Below are 21,404 nucleotides of genomic sequence, written 5' to 3'. Positions count from 1 at the left end.
ACTTTGTCAGCATGACCAGGAATGATTCAGAATTCACACTCATAGGAGTGGAAGTTCGAAAACATAACGAAATGATTTTTTTTACATGTGAAATTTCATCATTTTTTTTCACTTACTAATGGCAGTATTTGTTGCTATAGGTACACTTTTCTTCATAAGTAAGAGAGATTCTTCGATGAATTTTGCACAGCATACAAACCATACTTAAAGATGTATGAAACTCTAGAATTTTCCAAATCTATTAAAAACTGTGGTAAAAATTGAGGTAATTAACTATAAAATTTGTGTTTTTCCTAAACATGAAGTTTAAAATATAACAGTTCATTCATTTTTTCATAAATTAATTCTAGAGTTTCATACACCTGTGAGTATGGTATGTATGCTGTGCAAAATTCATCGAAGAATCTCTCTAACTTATGAAAAAAAGTGTACCTATAGCAACAAATGCAGCCATTAGTAAGTGAAAAAATGATGAAATTTCGCACGTAAAAATAAAAATTGTTGTGTTTTCGAACTTCCACTGCAATGAGGGTGAATCCTGAATCCTTCCTGGTGTTGATGACAAAGTTTTATGAATTTACTTGTAAAATTATAGACACTGGAAACTAAAATGTCCTGTGATGCCTCTCCTGCTCCAAGTGGGCCCGTTTGACGTCCTACCCCTCTTAATAGGCGTTTTTGAGCGGCTCCGCCTCAGAGCCTTTAATTACGAACTGTACGTGGTTTATACTTGCGACCGTAGCAGCAGCGGGGTTCCGCACTGAAGCGCCTAGAACCGCTCGGTCACAAAAGCCGGCTCGCGCACAAACATACACACACACACACACAAAGATAAAATGCAAATAAAATTCAAATTTGGCGCCGAACTCTCGGGTAAACAAATGAACACTGACTGGGCTGGGACACATAACAAACCACAATCACACTGAGTTCTGGTGTAGTGAAAAGCGTTTTACCACGTTATTTGTGGAAAATACTTGTTATAGCTACGTATGCATCACAACATCTCAGCACGATGCGAAGAATGGAAATGCTTGCCACACGAAAACGTAAGTAAATACGAAAATAGGCGCGAAAACATCGCGAAAAACTAAGTTACACTCTAGAAGATAGGTTAACTCCCAGCAAAAATAACTTTCTCATCAACATCGTTTGGCTGCAGATGACAAGCTACCTGTAATAATTAACACAAATGGTCCAGAAAACTCATGCTCACCAAATGTAAAGGTATTTACAAAAAGAAAGGATCTGTTGTTTGAACTAAAAATGCACATAATTTTATAATCATGTAACAAAAATGTTCACATTGCAGAATAAATAAAAACGAAAACCCACTGATGATGGCACAGTGGTGCCGAAACATGTTTGCGTACTGAGAAAAACGGTGTTTTGCATAACTGGTGGACGTCAAATCCAAAAAATTTTAGCTGCAAACACGGCCAACACAAGGAGCTACAAATCAAAACAGTGGATACAACAACGTTTACTAAATGGTCATTGAGGAGACATTGTTGGTAGCCCCTTGGTTCATCTGGTCGGTCAGTTGCTTAAAAGTTGCACGTCTATTCCCCATACACATCTCCGTAGACGTCATTCATCCCTGTAACCTATGACCCTTGGTGCACCACAGCTGCTGCGGCACCTGTTTTGTATAGCGCCATTTTGCCATGCACGGTGTACTTTAACCACGGCGGCACGCGAACTGTTTACAAACTTACCTGTTCCGGAATAGCTTCCACTCTTACCCCGAAAGCCATTGATACCCTTTTGGACGTCAAGTAAATCGCTCCTCCTTTGCACTACGACAACGACTGCACTGTTTGCGTTTCCACGACACCTTTTATGTATCCTGCACTGTTAGTGCCGCCACCTGCTGTCTGTGAGTGGTTATTGCACGTTGACGTCGAACATAGCTCGTGGTCACATTATTGTGACTGGACAAGGTATTTTGTGGTTTAACGTGGATGCAGTAATATAACCACTCCGTCTACATGCCGCAAGTGGCCCTTCGGGACCATCCGACCGCCGTGTCATCCTCAGAGGAGGATGCGGATAGGAGGGGCGTAGGGTCAGCACACCGTTCTCCCGGTCGTAATGATGATATTCTTGACCGAAGCCGCTACTATTTGGTCGAGTAGCTCCTCAACTGGCATTACGAGGCTGAGTGCACCCCGAAAAATGGCAACAGCACGTGGCGGCCTGGATGGTCACTCATCCAAGTGCCGACCACGCCCGACAGCGCTTAACTTCGGTGATATCACGGGAACTGGTGTATCCACTGCGGCAAGGCCGTTGCGCGAATGTAGTAATATGTGACTTGTAATTGTAGTATCCACAGCTTTCATTGCAAGAACTAAATATACAAGAACTAAAGCGGTGGTGCCAGACCACCAGAACTGCGCAGCCGTGTGAGAGTCTTCGCAGAAGAATACACTCCAGGACGAGTTGACAACAGGCAGCGTTCGTTATACCAAACTCACGGAACTGTCCTAGATTTTGTAATTTATGGTGCGTGACGTTCAGAACTCAGAAACCAGTCATCGAAAGCAGCTCGATTCAGGTCTCATAAATTCTCGGGAAAGTAGATTTTGAAGTGTTCCGAGTGTCTTACATACCATAACATAAGATCAATTTCTCTCGACACTCAGTGTAATGCAGGAGTTGTGGCTTTAATTCCACGCCGATGCAAATTTTTAACGAACGTGCATGTTCTTCTAGTATTCTTGTGATGCCCAAAATACATAAAGATGGAACAAAGTCAGAAGCTCTCAAAACTCGATCATTGGTTCAAGTCTCGTAGCAGAAATTATATTTTCGTTGTTTTCTTTCACGTTCGCAATTAATTCGAATACCGACTTCATTTAAATATAAAAGTCATATAATATATGCTAATTAGCACAGACACTACTGGCCATTAAAATTGCTACACCACGAAGAAATGCAGATGATAAACGGGTATTCATTGGACAAATATATTATACTACAACTGACATGTGATTACATTTTCACGCAATATGGGTGCATAGATCCTGAGAAATCATTACCCAGAACAACCGCCTCTGGCCGTAATAACGGCCTTGATACGCCTGGGCATTGACTCAAACAGAGCTTGGATGGCGTGGACAGGTACAGCTGCCCATGCAGCTTCAACACGATACCACAGTTCATGAAGAGTAGTGACTGGCGTATTGTGACGAGCCAATTGCTCGGCCACCATTGACCAGACGTTTTCAATTGGTGAGAGATCTGGAGAATGTGCTGGCCAGGGCAGCAGTCGAACATTTTCTGTATCCAGAAAGGCCCGTACAGGACCTGCAACATGCGGTCGTGCATTATCCTGCTGAAATGTAGGGTTTCGCAGGGATCGAATGAAGGGTAGAGCCACGGGTCGTAACACATCTGAAACGTTACGTCCACTGCTCAAAGTGCCGTCAATGCGAACAAGAGGTGACCGAGACGTGTAACCAGTGGCACCCCATACCATCACGCCGGGTGATACGCCAGTATGGCGATGACGAATACACGCTTCCAATGTGCGTTCACCGCGATGTTGCGAAACACGGATGCGACCATCATGATGCTGTAAACAGAACCTGGATTCATCCGAAAAAATGACGTTTTGCCAGTCGTGGACCCAGGTTTGTCGTTGAGTACACCATCGCGTCATGGGTAACCGCAGTCATGGTCTCCGAGCTGATAGTCCATGCTGCTGCAAACGTCGTCGAACTGTTCGTGCAGATGGTTGTTGTCTTGCAAACGTCCCCAAAAAAAATGGTTCAAATGGCTCTGAGCACTATGGGACTCAACTGCTGTGGTCATTAGTCCCCTAGAACTTAGAACTACTTAAACCTAACTAACCTAAGGACATCACACACATCCATGCCCGAGGCAGGATTCGAACCTACGACCGTAGCAGTCGCACGGTTCCGGACTGCGCGCCTAGAACCGCGAGACCACCGCGGCCGGCGCAAACGTCCCCATCTGTTGACTCAGGGATCGAGACGTGGCTGCACGATCCGTTACAGCCATGCGGATAAGATGCCTGTCATCTCGACTGCTAGTGATACGAGGCCATTGGGATCCAGCACGGCGTTCCGTATTACCCTCCTGAACCCAAGGATTCCATATTCTGCTGACAGTCTTTGTATCTCGACCAACGCGAGCAGCAATGTCGCGATACGATTAACCGCAATCACGATAGGCTAGAATCCGACCTTTATCAAAGCCGGAAACGTGATGGTACGCATTTCTCCTCCTTACACGAGGCATCACAACAACGTTTCACTAGGCAACGCCGGTCAACTGCTGTTTGTGTATGAGAAATTGGTTGGAAACTTTCCTCACGTCAGCACGTTGTAGGTGTCGCCACCGGCGCCAACCTTGTGTGAATACTCTTGAAAGCTAATCATTTGCATATGACAGAATCTTATTCCCGTCGGTTAAATTTCGCGTCTGTTGCACGTCATCTTCGTGGTGTAGCAATTTTAATGGCCAGTAGTGTATATAATTGCCATATCATGAGAAATGCACATCTTCTTGTTTATAACTACAGATCACACTCAAAAATCCATTTTTTATTGCAAATATGAATTCTTGATTACCGATATTTTATAAAAGTTTGTTAATGAAGATAGTTTAAATTTAATAATGACATTAAAAATTAAATTTTTTCATCTTTGTAAATTTTACGTTTCACTCTCATGGAACATGCGCTTTTCTTTAAAAATCTACCACAGCCAGGAATCGAGTGTCTGCTGCCCATAAGACAGGCTACCATTCTACCACATAGACACACGGACCACCGAAAACTCTAACTTGTTGTAGGGTAAATTGTGAATTTTTGAAAGTTGCATCGAATGGGTTTGGGGCCAGATTAATACACACATCGAAAAGAAGTTTTGCATACCTCGGTTTCCAGAACTCCTGAAGATAGACGTTGACTGTGGATATTGTATCACAGACACAGTCTCTTTGACTGTTCAGAGTTGACTAAACCCGCCCAAATATGTAAGCAACAGTGTATGAGCAGCGCCTATTAGATGGAGGGGGTACGACAGCCGATCAGTTCCAGTCATTTCACCAAGAAGGAGGTACATAGCTCGTGTGGTCTGTACTTCAACCATGCCTAGTCGGTCAATACCGCGGTTCGGTCGCGTCCGCATTGTTACTTTGTGCCAGGAAGGGCTCTCAACAAGAAAAGTGTCCAGGCGTCTCGGAGTGAACCAAAGCGATGTTGTTCGGACATGGAGGAGATACAGAGAGACAGGAACTGTCGATGACATGCCTCGCTCAGGCCGGCCAAGGCCTACTACTGCAGTGGATGACCGCTACCTACGGATTATGGCTCGGAGGAACGCCGACAGCAACGCCACCATGTTGAATAATGCTTTTCGTGTAGCCACAGGACGTCGTGTTACGACTCAAACTGTGCGCAGTAGGCTGCATCATGCGCAACTTCAGTCCCGACATCCACGGAGAGGTTCTTCTTTGAACCCAAGACACCATGCAGAGCGTTACAGATGGATCCAACAACACGCCGAATGGACCGCTCAATATTGGCACCCTTGTCAAGTCGGTTAAGGTTGGGTTGTTTGTGGGAAGAGACCAAACTGCGAGATCATCGGTCTCGTCGGATCAGGGAAGGACGGGGAAGGAAGTCGGCCATGCCATTTCAGAGGAACCATCTCGGCATTTGCCTGGAGCGATTTAGGGAAATCACCTAAATCAGGATGGCCGGAGGCGGGATTGAACCGTCGTCCTCCCGAATGCGAGTCAGTATTGGCATCATGTTCTTTTTACCGATGAGTGTCGCATATGCCTTCAACCAGACAATTGTCGGAGACGTGTTTGGAGGCAACCCGGTCAGGTTGAACGCCTTAGACACACTGTCCAGCGAGAGCAGCGGGGTGGAGGTTTCCTGATGTTTTGGGGTGGCTTTATGTGGGGTCGACGTACGCCGCTGGTGGTCATGTAAGGCGTTGTAACGATACGTGAATGCCATCCTCAGACCGATAGTGCAACCATATCGGCAGCTTACTGGGAGGCATTCGTCTTCATGGGCGACAATTCGCGCCCCTACCGTGTACATCTTGTGAATGACTTCCTTTAGGATAACGACATTGCTTTACTAGACTGGCCAGCATCTTCTCCAGACATGAACCCTATCGAACATACCTGGGATAGATTGAAAAGTGCTGTTTTTGACGGCGTGACCCACCAACCACTCTGAGGGATCTACGTCGAATCGCCATTGAGGAGTGGGACAATCTGGACCAACACTGCTTTGATGGACTTGTAGATAGTATCCCTCGACGAATACAGGCATGCATCAAAGCAAGAGGACTTGCTGCTGGGTATTAGAGGTACCGGTGTGTACAGCAGTTTGGACCACCACCTCTGAAGGTCTCGCTGTATGGTGGTACAATATGTAATGTGTGGTTTTCATGAGGTAGAAAAAGCAAGGGCGGAAATGATGTTTATGTTGATCTCTATTTCAATTTTCTGTACAGGTTCCCGAACTCTCGGAACCGAGGTGATGCAAAACCTTTTTTTGATGTATGTATTAGAATTCTGAACTTTGCCTACCATAAATAAAAAAAAATACGACTGAGACAAGAGAGCGGGGCAGCGATGGCAGCGACCAAAGCAGGCGCCTTAGTGTTAGTCTCTTGCAGTGGCGCTGAATACGAATTCTTCGGTTGTGCCAGCGGCGTTAGTGGGCCCATCGCCTTTGACAGTGTGAGATGAAATAACACGTAAGAAATCTTGAAACGAATGGAAGTGAAATATTGTCGACTTCTCTTGCTGTGACGAAGTAGGAACGAGAAAATTAGAAAATGAAGAAATTTTGCATCACCGAGACAAGTAATCAAAACGTCCACGATCGTGGGTTCGAACCAAGATACTGCTTAATTTTGACGGCCGAGGTGGCCGAGCGGTTCTAGACGCTTCAGCGCGGAACCGCGCGACTGCTACGGTCGCAGGTTCGAATCCTGCCTCGGGCATGGATGTGTGTGATGTCCTTAGGTTAGTTAGGTTTAAGCAGTTCTAGGGGACTGATGACCACAGATGTTAAGTCTCATAGTGCTCAGAGCCATATGAACCATTTTGAACTGCTTAAATTTGGACTAAAAACCAACAATGGCAGCCGAACTTCTCCAGTGTAAGCAGTTACCCTCCTTCTGCCAACGGCCTTGTCATAGAGGGCAGCGGAGTGGACAGAAGATGGAGGCACCCCCTTGTCTTTGGTGTGGGAAACTGCCCCTCTGTGGATACAGAATCAGCACTGATTAACGGCTTGGGGATGCAGAAGGCAATGGAAACCACTGAATTATATACACACAGTGTGTGTCCACAGTAATTCAAAAAGTGTCTTTTTGATCTCGTAATTGGCAAAAGATTCTGGATTAGACCTTAATTTGAATCCCTGGCGGGGGATACCGACTGGAAGGTAACCATGAGGAGAACATTGAGTAAACAATTGAAGGGAAACATTCTACGAGTTGCAGTGTAAAAAGGCAAAGAATATAAGTATTTATGCTTATAGGAATGTAGGGTAATATTAACAACGGCGGAAAATGATTTAACACGAGTATGATTCGTTATGAACAGGAAGGTTGGGCAGAGAGCGAGTTACCGTAAACGGTTCACTGATAGTGTTCTTCTGAGCAAAATCGACAGCAAACGAACGCCAACAACTGTATTTCAGACGTAAATGCCGACGCTTCAAGCAAAAGATGAAGAGATAGAGGGCGAAGATATTGAACGGGTAATATAATCTAATAACCACGGAGAACTGGAAAGCTTAAGAGGAGAAGGAATAGAATACAGAATCACAGGAGAATATGAGACTGTTGTAGAAATGAGAGATGAGAAAGACTGAGTTCTTCAGTAAATTCCAACTGACAATAGCGAGTACAGTGTTGAAAAATCAGAGTAGAGGGAGGTATACGTGAAGAAGTCCGGACATGCAGGTAGATTCCAGGAGGATAACATCACGATCAGAGAGACTCCGTAATCAGATACTGGATTGTAAGGCGTACCCAGGAGGAGATGGAACGTGGATTGCAATTTAGTAAGTTAAGAGTAGTCTGAGGTTAAAGAGATCGTTCGGAAGAATCGATATGGAAAGAAGTGGGGTAGTGAAAGTACGTACTCAGGAGTGAATGAAGTACGTACTGAGGAATGAGTAGACGATTCGTCTGAAGAGGAGTGGACATTTCTAAAAAGGACAATCACAGAATTTAGAAAAATATAGGTACAGGGAAGGTAATTACGAAGAACGCTTGGGTAACGGGAGAAAGACTTCAATCGACCCTATGTAGGTGGGTGCCAACAGAATGTTTTCGCAATCGGAGGAGAAAACTGGTGATTGAAATTTCATGAGAAGATCCCGTTGTAACGAAAAACGCCTTTGTTTCAATGATTGCCACTCCTATTCACGTATCATGTCTGTGACACTATCTCCCCTATTTCGCGATAATACAAAACGAGCTGCCCTTCTTTGTACTTTTTCGATGTCGTCTGTCAGTCCTGCAGCAGTTCCGCGCAGCAGTATTCCAGAATAGGGCGGCCAAAGGTAGTGCAAGCAGTCTCTTTGGTAGACCTTGTAACGCCGGAAATGCATATCCTCCTATTTCCATCTATTGTACTATAAATTTTTTGCTTATTTTGTTACCTGAAGATATGACATTTCTGTGTCTTTATATATCGTAATTGTTTTACAATTTGTATATATATATTTATGCATTTATGTCGATGTATAATTGGTTTGTTTTGTAAACATTATTTGTATTTTTACACTGGGTCTTGCCTAGGGAAAACTATGCAATCGAACGATTACATCGATAGGTCGTGTGAAGAACCAAAGTGTTTAGGAGCTTGGGTAGTGTTAATTCTGCCGCGTGGGGCGCGGGCAGAGCGGAGTCTGGCGGGGAGTCTGGCTGGAGTAGGGCGGTGGAGTGACGCTCCCGCGAGTTGCCGCGCTTTCGGGGTTTGGCAGCATGTAATTGCGCTCGACTTGCTATGATAGTTTCTGACACAGTGTCGCGGACGGGAAGCATTAGCTGGCACACATCAAGAGCCCATTTCGCCTGGTGACCGTGTCGAGAAGAAGGCGCGCCAACATCCAGCTTCTGCAACAGCGACAGCCGACAATGAGTGACTGTCGCCACCTCCTCCATCGACGACTTCACATCTTCAATCAACCAACAAGGAAGACTGAAAGCACGTAAAGTTTTAGAACTGTATGGCAGACGTCAGCTTTTCAAACTGTTCCATTTGCATCACCAAAAAACAGCAACTTAGCATGAACCTTTGTTGCTCATTGTCCCAACTGCATTACCAAGCAGGGTCCCTTTCTATTCCGAAATGAACCCGAGTGTCGTTGAAATTCAAACACCAACATTTAAGTAATATCATGCCATTTCACTACTTTAATTTCAAAGCTTTAATTTCATAGCTCGCTACAATAACCAAACAGAACTATATTTAGTTTACACAAGCACAAATTAAGAGTGCGAGTTTTGTTACCATATTTTAGCTTACGTGTGACTGCAGCTCAGCGTGGTATGTACTAAATTTTACTATTGTTAAATGCTCAAAATATTTTAATTAAAGTTAAAAGTTAAATCTCTTATTTCTAAATTGCATAGATTCAAGTTGCTTTTGAGATGATTGTTGAAGTAGTCCAAGACTATCCTTATTTTATTTTATTTTATTTCGTAGTGGTTCACAAACAAAGTTCACTGTTGATTTCAGTCACTAAATTAACTTCCAATTTTCTGGTTTTATTAATTCTTTTGCTAAATTAAGCCAGAGTTTATCGAAATTTATTACTTCTGGCAAACATTCAGTTTTCACACAACACGTGTCAACCTTCAGTTGCCACGCTTTTAGTGCTAATTATATGCGCATTAACCTTTCTTTTTCAGTTATTATAGTAGTTGTCCATAGGACTGGCGACCGTAATTTTCCCCAAATCTCAAATAGCCAATTAACGCCAGTTAATTGTTAACGTAACGACCACATATTTACTTTCTTTATTAACTTTACCCCTTTTTTCAAAATTAATTTCGACCAATTTCATTTGCATTTTTCCTTTCATTTAGATGTAACCCTTCCTCCCTCTTTACCGACAGATTAATTTCGGTGACGATTGCTTTTCCCAAATTTCTATTAGGTACACGCGGTTTAATTTTTCACTGTCATTAAGGTCGATAAGTGAGGGGGAGGTTTCAACCTGTTGCACCTTCTAAGCGGGCTGCCAATGAATCGCAGTCTTTTGTTTGCTCTACCCACAATATTATCTGTGTGATCGTTCCAATTTAGGTTATTTGTAATTGTAATCCCTAAGTATTTAGTTGAATTTACAGCCCTCAGATCTGTGTGACTTGTTCGATGAGGTGACAGAAAAAGCAATGAGAGTCGATATGGAAGACATAGAAGATACAATATTAAAGCAAGAATTTAAAAGTGCTTTGGCAGACATGCTTAACAGCTCATACATGTAGCGTGCTGACAAGAATAGTATACAGAAGAATGCAAAATAAAACTGAGGGTCTGTTAAGGTGGCGATATGCTTGGCTTTAGTAAAGGTAATGCCGCCAGAGAGGCAGTTCTGAAGTTATGCTTGATAACTGAAGCAAGACTAGAAAAATCAGGACGCTTTCATAGGATTTAGCGACCTAGATAAAAGTTCGACTATGTAAAATGGTGGCCGGCCGAAGTGGCCGTGCGGTTAAAGGCGCTGCAGCCTGGAACCGCAAGACCGCTACGGTCGCAGGTTCGAATCCTGCCTCGGGCATGGATCTTTGTGATGTCCTTAGGTTAGTTAGGTTTAACTAGTTCTAAGTTCTAGGGGACTAATGACCTCAGCAGTTGAGTCCCATAGTGCTCAGAGCCATTTGAACCATTTGTAAAATGGTGCAAGATATTAGAAATTCTATGAAAAAGAATTGTAAGCGATGGAGAAAGACAGATAACATGCAGTCTGTGAAGAAACAACAAGGAACAATACGAATGGAAGACCAGGAAACAAGAGCTCGGATTAAAAAGGGTGTAAGAGAGGGAAGCGTTTTTTCGCCTCTGTGGCTCAATCTGTACCAGGCGAGTATCGTAATTTCTGTACTGAAGAAGGTTGTGAGATTTATCGATCTGATCCAACGTATACCTCGGGCTATGATACAGTTGCCTGTCACCACAATGAAGATAAGGGGGGGCTACCATTATGACACTCTAGCGAAATGTTTACATTTTGTCTCTCCTTTTTGTTTGATAAACAACAAGCTAACTGCCAAGACACAATCTATAGGTACCCTTTTTTATCCCGAAACATCACATATTCCGACTGTTTACCTCAAAAAATCATATGAAAAGACGTACTTTGGAGATATCTTTAATGCAATGTAAATTAGCTTCGCTGCGTGCGTAATTTTCTGGTGTTTTCATTTCTAAACTTCAGACTTTAATATTTTGGAGCTCAAACCGCGGCGTTTATAAGTTCGCTTGACGAAACAATGCTGTTTCCATGACGTCAAGGATCTTGTGCCGTGATTGGCTGACATAAGCAACCAGAGCAGCCACCATGTTAATTTACATACCGTATTTGTCTTATTTATACTTGTTTACTACGAAAATAGACATTTAAAGTGATATAGCCATTAAAGATCTCTCCAAAACTTGTCGTTTTTATACTCATCGAGAAAAGTTAAGCATATTTCCAAATTACCGTCCAATAGTCACTGTGGACGTTCCTTTTGTGCTCATGTAGTAAGGTGGTTGTATATACATAGTGCGAACTCCTGCGTCGTTGCCACTCTGCATCAGGGGACGTGCAGTCACGGATTGTAAACAAACGCATTACACCAGAACTGAGTTGTTCGTGTGCCTTGTCGTGCAGCACAATACCTCGGAACAGGCTCTCCATGACCGACCGAATCAAAATCATCACATTGATAGGACAAAACATAACACAAGTTGACATTGCGAATATTGTTCACGTTATCAAACTGTTGTCTCCAGAGTGTGGAAAAACGCATTCACCAGCGGATCGACATCGCGTATGCTGTCCACGCAAAACTATAGCAGCTCAGGACCGGTAAGTAAAGGTATCTGCACCCTACAAAGACAGCGATTACTGCCACGAGCTTCGACAAGCCACAGGGGTTACCGTAAGGACCCAAACTGTGCGCATTAGACCATGACGGGGGGAAGGTAAAGCCGAAGACATTTCAAGACTCCAAAAATGGCTCAAATGGCTCTGAGCACTATGTGACTTAACATCTATGGTCATCAGTCCCCTAGAACTTAGAACTACTTAAACCTAACTAACCTAAGGACAGCACACAACACCCAGCCATCACGAGGCAGAGAAAATCCCTGACCCCGCCGGGAATCGAACCCGGGAACCCGGGCGTGGGAAGCGAGAACGCTACCGCACGACCACGAGATGCGGGCTTTCAAGACTCCACCGCTACATCCACATCACTGGGGTACTCGTGTAAGATGGGTAGAGTGCATGACATTGGACACTAGACCAGTGGACCAAAACGCTGTTCATAGACGAAGTGCGGTAGCGTTCTCGCTTCCCACGCCCGGGTTCCCGGGTTCGATTCCCGGCGGGGTCAGGGATTTTCTCTGCCTCGTGATGACTGGGTGTTGTGTGATGTCCTTAGGTTAGTTAGGTTTAAGTAGTTCTAAGTTCTAGGGGACTGATGACCATAGATGTTAAGTCCCATAGTGCTCAGAACCATTTGAACCATAGACGAAGTGCGAACAGGCTTGTACCCTGTCGACAACTGTTCGCATATGGAGCGAGCAGGGGAAGGCAATAATTCCTAAATGACTGTGAAACGTCACCAACTATCCGGTGGCTCAGTCGTATTCTGGGCAGGTATCATGTACAGCCGCAGGACACCCCTCGTACCAATTGAAGGCAACATGACTACTGCAGCGTGTGAGTACACCATTTTCCAACTCATAGTCAGTATGCAGCGATTGTAGGGGAAGGGTTCACTCTACAAAATAATAGCGTCCTACCTCGTCGTGCTTGGGACATGTGTCGTTGTCAGACAGAACTTGGGATCCGAAGGACGCATTGGCCAGCATGCTCACCGGGTATGAATTACATAGAGCATGCATGGAGCTCGGTCAAAAGAGCGATTTCTGATTATCAACATCCTCCATTAACGTTTGAAGCTCTCAGAGATGCTGCCATTGAGGAGTGGGACAATATGTCTCAAGAGGCCTGCAATGAGTTGGTTCTGAGCATGCCCCGTCGCATTCGAGAGAGCCTGAGGGTTCGTGGAGGACCTATGCATTATTGAAAAGTGTACTGAACACACCATTTTAGGTTTTTTTGATGTTGTGGAACATTGGAACTTTATTGTTTTCTTCAAATAATTTTCCTTCTTCATTTCATAACCGGTTCAAAGACAACATATAATGTAGTTTCCCTTTGCGTAATATTCTGTATTAATAAAAAATACAGTATAAGATCTCTGTCTCCTTTCAGGACACGAGAATCAATTATATGCTTAACTTTTGATGTGTGTCGTATAGTTTCTTGTGCTAAAGTGTCGGAAAGTGTGCCACGTTAGCACCACAAACTGTATACATGTTTTGTAAAATATGACGCCGGTGGCTAAATATGACACTAACTTTTTTATGCACTTAAATTCGTAAGCTAAATGGATAGTTACAACAAAGCAAATGCTTCTTATCTCCTGGTAACACACTTTTGCTTACCTTAATTCGTTAGTTTATAGATGAAAGCGGCCCGTATCCCCTTCTGCGTTGCTGAAAAACGGTGTCTGACCATTTAATTGAAATTTGGTTGAGTCAGTACTTAATTTTCGATATTACACGTAGCAAGCGTACAGAGCCTCATTCATGGTATTGCGCTTGAATTCTTTTACTCACCTTAACGTGGAGAAGCACCGTTCTGCCCCTCCAGTCGTCAGTCGAAAGGTTAATATTATCTGCGGAAGTTTGACACATTCAGGAAGAGCTTTTGCCAAATTGTTGTCATTAAGAAAGTTCAGCTAGGTCAAAGCACCTGACGCTTTCATAAAATCCTTTCTGTTGTACAACACATTCAGTTCATGACGTAAGACTGAAGACTGTAATTTGAACGAATTAAAAGCTACTTTCAGTTCTTTTCTGGGAAAGAAATTTTATGTTTCGAAAACAACGACGGTTCAGACAGCTATGCAACTGACAAGTGATCAATAAAACTGTACCGATCACTAATATGAGTCATGATGCAGTCACAGAACTTTCATACACACACCATTCTTGATTCAGTGAAAAGTTCTCGTTTTGCAGCTGGCTCTTTCTGTTTCCAGTGATCGCCAGTGACAAGTGTGGCCCTAACGTGCTGGGCAGAAGCTGCATGTGAGATGCATATTCAGCAGTTCTTTCTACATTACTATTCCTTTGCTGTAATTGACTGAACAGAATGTCACAATGAGGCATGAATTTTAATGACATGTAACCAGTCTGGGTATTTTGACATTGGTCTCTCAATATATATATTTCTTACTGTCATTTCTTGTTAACAATATTCCCAAGAATAAGCAGCTTTCACTCGGCAGAAATCAAGCCTGCATTTGGATCGGACTTCCTTAACTCTTGTGCAAAAAGGTGTGCGGTATACTGCTGCATCCATTTTCAATAAGCTACCACTCGAATTCCAAACTCGTAGCAGTAATCCACGCGCTTTCAAATCGAAACTGAAGATTTTCCTCATGGGCCACTCCTTCTATTCTGTGGAGGAGTTCCTTGAAAAATTAAGCTGATTCTTATTGTACTGTTGACTGCGTTTACTTAAACTTATGGACTGACCTTTTTCGGGTTATGAACATTTATTTTTATATGTTATTACTTTTATGTTGTAATTTCATGTACTGACACGTTCCATGACCTTGGAGATTTACTCCTCAATTTGGTCCTACGGAACTTGACGTGTAAATAAAAGAAAGAAGAAATCTTCGTCTTGCGGGAAACCTTTTACTTCCAAAGCTTTGTTTATTGTCCTGTAATCGCTAGTATGAACGTCAGTAATTTTTCCACGCACTCAACAATTAACTTTTGGTGTTTTGCACTTAGTGGTCACGTACCGTGGTTTGAAATTCTATCTGATGGCCTGGTAGGAATATGTTTCTTCACTATCTCGTCAAAAACGGCTGTGGGTTTAAGAGACTGGGAAAGAAAGATAGAAATTCCTTCAAAGTAGCTGATGAAGATCGGCATTTTCTTATCGTCTGTCACATGACGTTCAACATTTAAATTTAACTGATAATGATGATGTTTGGTTTGTGGGGCGCTCAACTGCGCGGTCATCAGCGCCCATGCAAAGTCCATTATTGTTTAACGGTCCAATTTGTTTTCACAGTCCAATCTAGCATGAAGAGGATGAGGGTGATGATGAAATGATGAGGCCAACACAAACACTCAGATCTCGGGCAGAGAAAAACATATAACTGATGTGCGTAACAGTGAATGAAGTAATCATTATCATACACCTCTTTAATTCTCATTTAAATTCCAGTTTTGTGGCCACTCGTAATACGAGAATCGCCGTAACACTGAGCTATCAGTTTTTCAGATGTGTCATTTACGTTCATTTTCTCTTGTTCGCTAGCACCACTTGAAGTTACACCGTCTGCAGTGTGACTTATTGGATGTACAAAGGAAATAAACCTTTCATATATTTTCCCCAGTAACTCATACCGAATTATTACGAGCAATTGTGAAAAATTTGCACAGTCAAAGGTTTCGTCAACTTCGATTGTGAGGAAATTTGTCTTCAACGGTACACTCCTAATGAGATTAAGACATACTTCCAAACTGAATCCTCAGTTCATTTCGAATTGTTTCGGATAGGCCTAAGAAAACTCTGTTTTCCGATTTTTCGATGTGATTCTTGTAGACGCCGTCCAAATCTGACTAATCATCGAAAAAATCCGGGGTTCTTGGAATTTTTCTGTTTCTTCATGGCCCCTTAAAGCGACCATTTAATTGAAATTTGGTTGAGTCAGTACTTAATTTTCGATATTACACGTAGCAAGCGTACAGAGCTTACGAATTTAAGTGCATAAAAAAGTTAGTGTCATATTTAGCCACCGGCGTCATATTTTACAAAACATGTATACAGTTTGTGGTGCTAACGTGGCACACTTTCCGACACTTTAGCACAAGAAACTATACGACACACATCAAAAGTTAAGCATATAATTGATTCTCGTGTCCTGAAAGGAGACAGAGATCTTATACTGTATTTTTTATTAATACAGAATATTACGCAAAGGGAAACTACATTATATGTTGTCTTTGAACCGGTTATGAAATGAAGAAGGAAAATTATTTGAAGAAAACAATAAAGTTCCAATGTTCCACAACATCAAAAAAACCTAAAATGGTGTGTTCAGTACACTTTTCAATAATGCATAGGTCCTCCACGAACCCTCAGGCTCTCTCGAATGCGACGGGGCATGCTCAGAACCAACTCATTGCAGGCCTCTTGAGACATATTGTCCCACTCCTCAATGGCAGCATCTCTGAGAGCTTCAAACGTTAATGGAGGATGTTGATAATCAGAAATCGCTCTTTTGACCGAGCTCCATGCATGCTCTATGTAATTCATACCCGGTGAGCATGCTGGCCAATGCGTCCTTCGGATCCCAAGTTCTGTCTGACAACGACACATGTCCCAAGCACGACGAGGTAGGACGCTATTATTTTGTAGAGTGAACCCTTCCCCTACAATCGCTGCATACTGACTATGAGTTGGAAAATGGTGTACTCACACGCTGCAGTAGTCATGTTGCCTTCAATTGGTACGAGGGGTGTCCTGCGGCTGTACATGATACCTGCCCAGAATACGACTGAGCCACCGGATAGTTGGTGACGTTTCACAGTCATTTAGGAATTATTGCCTTCCCCTGCTCGCTCCATATGCGAACAGTTGTCGACAGGGTACAAGCCTGTTCGCACTTCGTCTATGGTTCCAAAATTTAATGCAGTCATTAGTTTACTTGATATATAGCGGTTTTTTGATACATTTTCATTATATGTCGTTATATTAAGATGGCAAGTGGTGGTGGTGGTTAGTGTGTAACGTCCCGTCGACAACGAGGTCATTAGAGACGGAGCGCAAGCTCGGGTTGGGGAAGGATTGGGAAGGAAATCGGCCGTGCCCTTTCAAAGGAACCATCTCGGCATTCGCCTGAAACGATTTAGGGAAATCACGGAAAACCTAAATCAGGATGGCCGGACACGCGATTGAACCGTCGTCCTCCCGAATGCGAGTCCAGTGTGCTAACCACTGCGCCACCTCGCTCGGTGAATGGCAAGTACTATCTAGTTGGTATATAACGTCCACTTCCCTTAGATTGAAAATTTAAAAAAAAAAATTTAAATGTTTTTCACAGGAATTGTGCGTTTTTCGCTTTCAAGAGAAAAATTTTTAAGTTTGTGGTACCATTCTTAGTCCGGTGCTATCACTACTGTCACAAGACAGATGAAACAGAAAAATGCATTTTTCACTTCACAAGCACACAACAATTCAGCTTCATTGTATATTGCTCTGTTAAAATTACGTACATACACTTGTGTGAAGTTACACTGTTTTTGTTGTTGATCGATGTTTAGATCGGGTCTGCTCGCACAAAGCGCCTTCACTTTCATCTTAATCGGAAGTTCCAAAATTGTACCTCATAAATCGCACACTGAATTCATACTGAGTTGTTTTCGAACTCATGGTATACTGCTGTTATTAGCAAGAGAGTAAAACTTACTAAATTTATTCTTAATACACTCACAAGTAGAAACTTTCTAATAACGCAGGATTGAGGAAATTATTAACCAATGAATCTATTTCCCAAAGGCATTATTTATGTTTGGTTTTAAAAGGTTTTAGTTGCCGTCACATTAATCTAGTCAAGATTTTAATTTTTAATAGTGAGACAGCTTTCTCTGTGAACACTTCATTAGCTCATCCTCATTTGTTTGAATAAGTTCAGAAAGTTTGCCTTTATGCAGCGCCATACGTTCGTATCCCTCATACATTGCTTTCATGATACTGATAATCTTTGATGGTATTCCATATTCTTCCAAGATATGCCACACAACTCTTCCATTAAGAGAGTCAAATGACTTCTAGAGATCCATAAACGTGAAGTAGAGTGCGTTCTGAAATTCTGCACTCTGTGTTCTCTGAACCTGGCTTGCTCTTTTCTTAGCTGTGTTCAACAAAGTCCTTAATACGATTTAGCATTAATCTAAAGAGTACTTTCCCTGGAGCACGTAGGATGGAGATGTCTCGCCAATTATTACAGCTGGTAGCATCCCCTTTCTTTGACAACTTATTAGAGTCCCTTTTTCCCATCTTTTAGCAGCTGTAGAAAGGGGAGTAAGGCAAAATTATTCCGGGCGGAAAGGAGCGCCTGGTCCCCGGCACGAATCTGCCCGGCGGATTTGTGTCGAGGTGCGGTAAAGCGGCCAGTCTGTGGATGATTTTTAGGCGGTTTTCCATCTGCCTCGGCGAATGCGGGCTGGTTCCCCTTATTCCGCCTCAGTTACACTACGTCGGCGATTGCTGCGCAAACGAGTTCTCCACGTACGCGTACACCACCATTACTCCATCACGCAAACATAAGGGTTACACTCGTCTGGTGTGAGACGTTCCCTGAGGGGTCCACCGGGGGCCGAACCGCACAATAACCCTGGGTTCGGTTTGGGGCGGCGGAGGGGTGAAGTGGACTGCGGTAGTCGTCGTGGGGTTGTGGACCACTGCGGCTGCGGCGGGGGCGGAACCTCTCCGTCGTTTCTAGGTCCCCGGTTAAGTACAAGAGACACCGGTGGAGGTGGGGCAGTGGTTAGCATACTAGACTCTCATTAGGTAGGACGACAGTTCAAACCCGCGCCGGGCCACCCTGCTTTAGGTTTTTTGTGATCTCCCTAAATCGCTCCAGGCAAAAGCCGGGATGGTTCCTTTGAAAGAATACGGCTGACTTCCTTCTCTAGTCCGTTGGGACCGATGACCTCATAGTTTTGTCCCCTCCCCCGAATCATCCAACGAACCAAAACAAGAAAGATAACCAGAATACTAGCTGGGTATGCAGCTACTGACTCTCTTGTAAACAAGATTGTGAAGAACTATAAGAGGAAGTGGATGGACGAACAAGCTCTGAGAGCAGAAGAAGCTGCAGCAAGGGGTGGGGATACAGAACTATAAAGCTTCACTGGAATGTTGTCATAAAAGGTTTTCAACAAGAACAGACCCGTGAAAAGAAGGGAGGGTTGATTGTTGACGACAGAAGAAGACAAAATTAGAATATGGAAAGAACAGTCTTTGTAAGGGCTCCCTGATCCCACGAACATAGATATTAGTATCCGACACCCAGGTCGATAGCAGACAGGAGTCGATTGTCGAGCCCTGCAGGAGGCAGTGAGATTAGTGTCGAGTGAAAGCAGTACTGGGAAGACTGGCAAAAATTAAAAAAAAGATGGCGGTCGAGCTGAGTACGGTGTCGATGGCGGAAGTGCCGAGTGAGGAGTAAATTGTAAATTCACTGGAGTGTGACAAATGAGGACGTCCCTTATCGTCGTGGGGTTGACCCTCATTAATACCGATTCGTGAGTGCTATAAAACCAAAAGTGACAAGTGCCGAATTACGTGTTTCGCGTCAACCGCTTCAGCCAGCAACAGCCATGGACTGCAGTGAGGATTCTTGTGAATGTTAACCATCATCACTGCTTGTGACGAAGTACTTAAAATCAGAAACTAATAAGAGATATAACCGTAATGAAACGTGTAAGGCGAAGGTAGCAACTGCCTCAGAATTTGTGTGTTGACAGAAAATACATATCAGTTTGTATATCGCAACCTTTGTGGACTCCAATAATAGAAAAACTTTCAATCATTAACTATTCCGTCTCAGAACAGCCGTACTCTGTTGAAATACCTCCGAAATCACAGCAGAAAAACCGATGGATTTGATCCATTAAGCTTACAGTTCACAATAATTAACTGTTTGGCGGCTTCGGTAAATCACACAAAATCCAACGAAGGATATAATGGAGGGTGTTTCATCTTAAACAGACACTATGAAGACGTGGTGAGACAATGGAATGTGCCAGATGCCAGTAAACATACATATCAAGGCTGAAATGAAAATAGCCCTCAAAAAAGAAAGGAGAAAGCTCCAGGAATGGATAATATTGCACCTGAGGTGCTTAGAGCAGACACTGAAAACATTTTAAATCTACTGCATCCCCTGTTTGAGAAGGTGTTGACAGAAGAGAAACCACCAAAGAATATGATGACAGTGATAAAGATAAACTGCAGGGGAATATTTTCAATAATGTGATAGTCCTTTTGCCGCGCGGGGTAGCCGTGCGAACTAAGACGTCTTGCCACGGTTCGCGCGGCTCCCCCCGTCGGAGGTTCGAGTCCTCCCTCGGCCTTGGGTGTGTGTGTGTTGTCCTTAGCGTAAGTTAGATTAAGTAGCGCGTAAGCCTAGGGACCGATGACCTCAGCAGTTTAGTCCCATAGTCCTTACCACAAATTTCCAAAATTGATAGTCCTTTCGCATTCGATGTTCAACGAAAAAACTAGCAATAGCTGCAAATAAAACAGGATGTACGGCTTTGATATGAAATCTATAAAAATTAATAGCTGCACAAATAATATAAATAAAAATGCTACTAAAATATTCAGTAACAAGGTACGTTGGATTTAACATCAACGGGTAGGAAAATGTTGGCAAAAATATTGTACACGTATGTCAAAGCTCTGATTGTCACGAATAAAATTAAAATAATTGGCGGACAGTAAGTTCCAATTTCCGCCAGGACAAGTAGCGTGTGAATGCAGAAAGCGTCACTGGTCGAAACTAAACAGGCTCTCTGTAGCATGGATCACATTTCTACTAGGAGTCACTGATGCATACAGCACAGCTTCCGCAGAAGTGCTCGTTGTTCCTACGTTTGAGGTACACGTGTTTTACAGTTTTTAATGAGTGGTGACTAGCTTGGAAATTGAGCTGACCCTATGTAATTCTTCATCTATATCTACATCTGGATTCTAAAAATCGTATAAAGTGCACTGTAGCGTGTGTTAAATTTTCTTCCTATTCTGTTCGTGTGTGGAGTGCGGGAAGAATGACTGCTTACATACCTCTCCGTGTGCTAGAATTCGTATAATCTTGTCTTATATGCGGAGGAGGCTGTAGTGTATTCCTAGCTTATTCACTTCTGCTCGTGTTTTGTTAGTGGGATTCCGCAGGGTACTTGAATGAAGAGATAGTCTTGGTTTCAATTTTAATTTACGCATAAGACTACATAGTTTTTATTTGCAGAAGAACCATCCGATATTATAAGGCTACATTACATGCAAGCAC

This window comes from Schistocerca nitens, chromosome 4 (assembly GCF_023898315.1).
Source record: "Schistocerca nitens isolate TAMUIC-IGC-003100 chromosome 4, iqSchNite1.1, whole genome shotgun sequence".
In the NCBI taxonomy this organism is placed as follows: Eukaryota; Metazoa; Arthropoda; class Insecta; order Orthoptera; family Acrididae; genus Schistocerca; species Schistocerca nitens.
Note: the sequence above shows the minus strand (reverse complement) of the source record.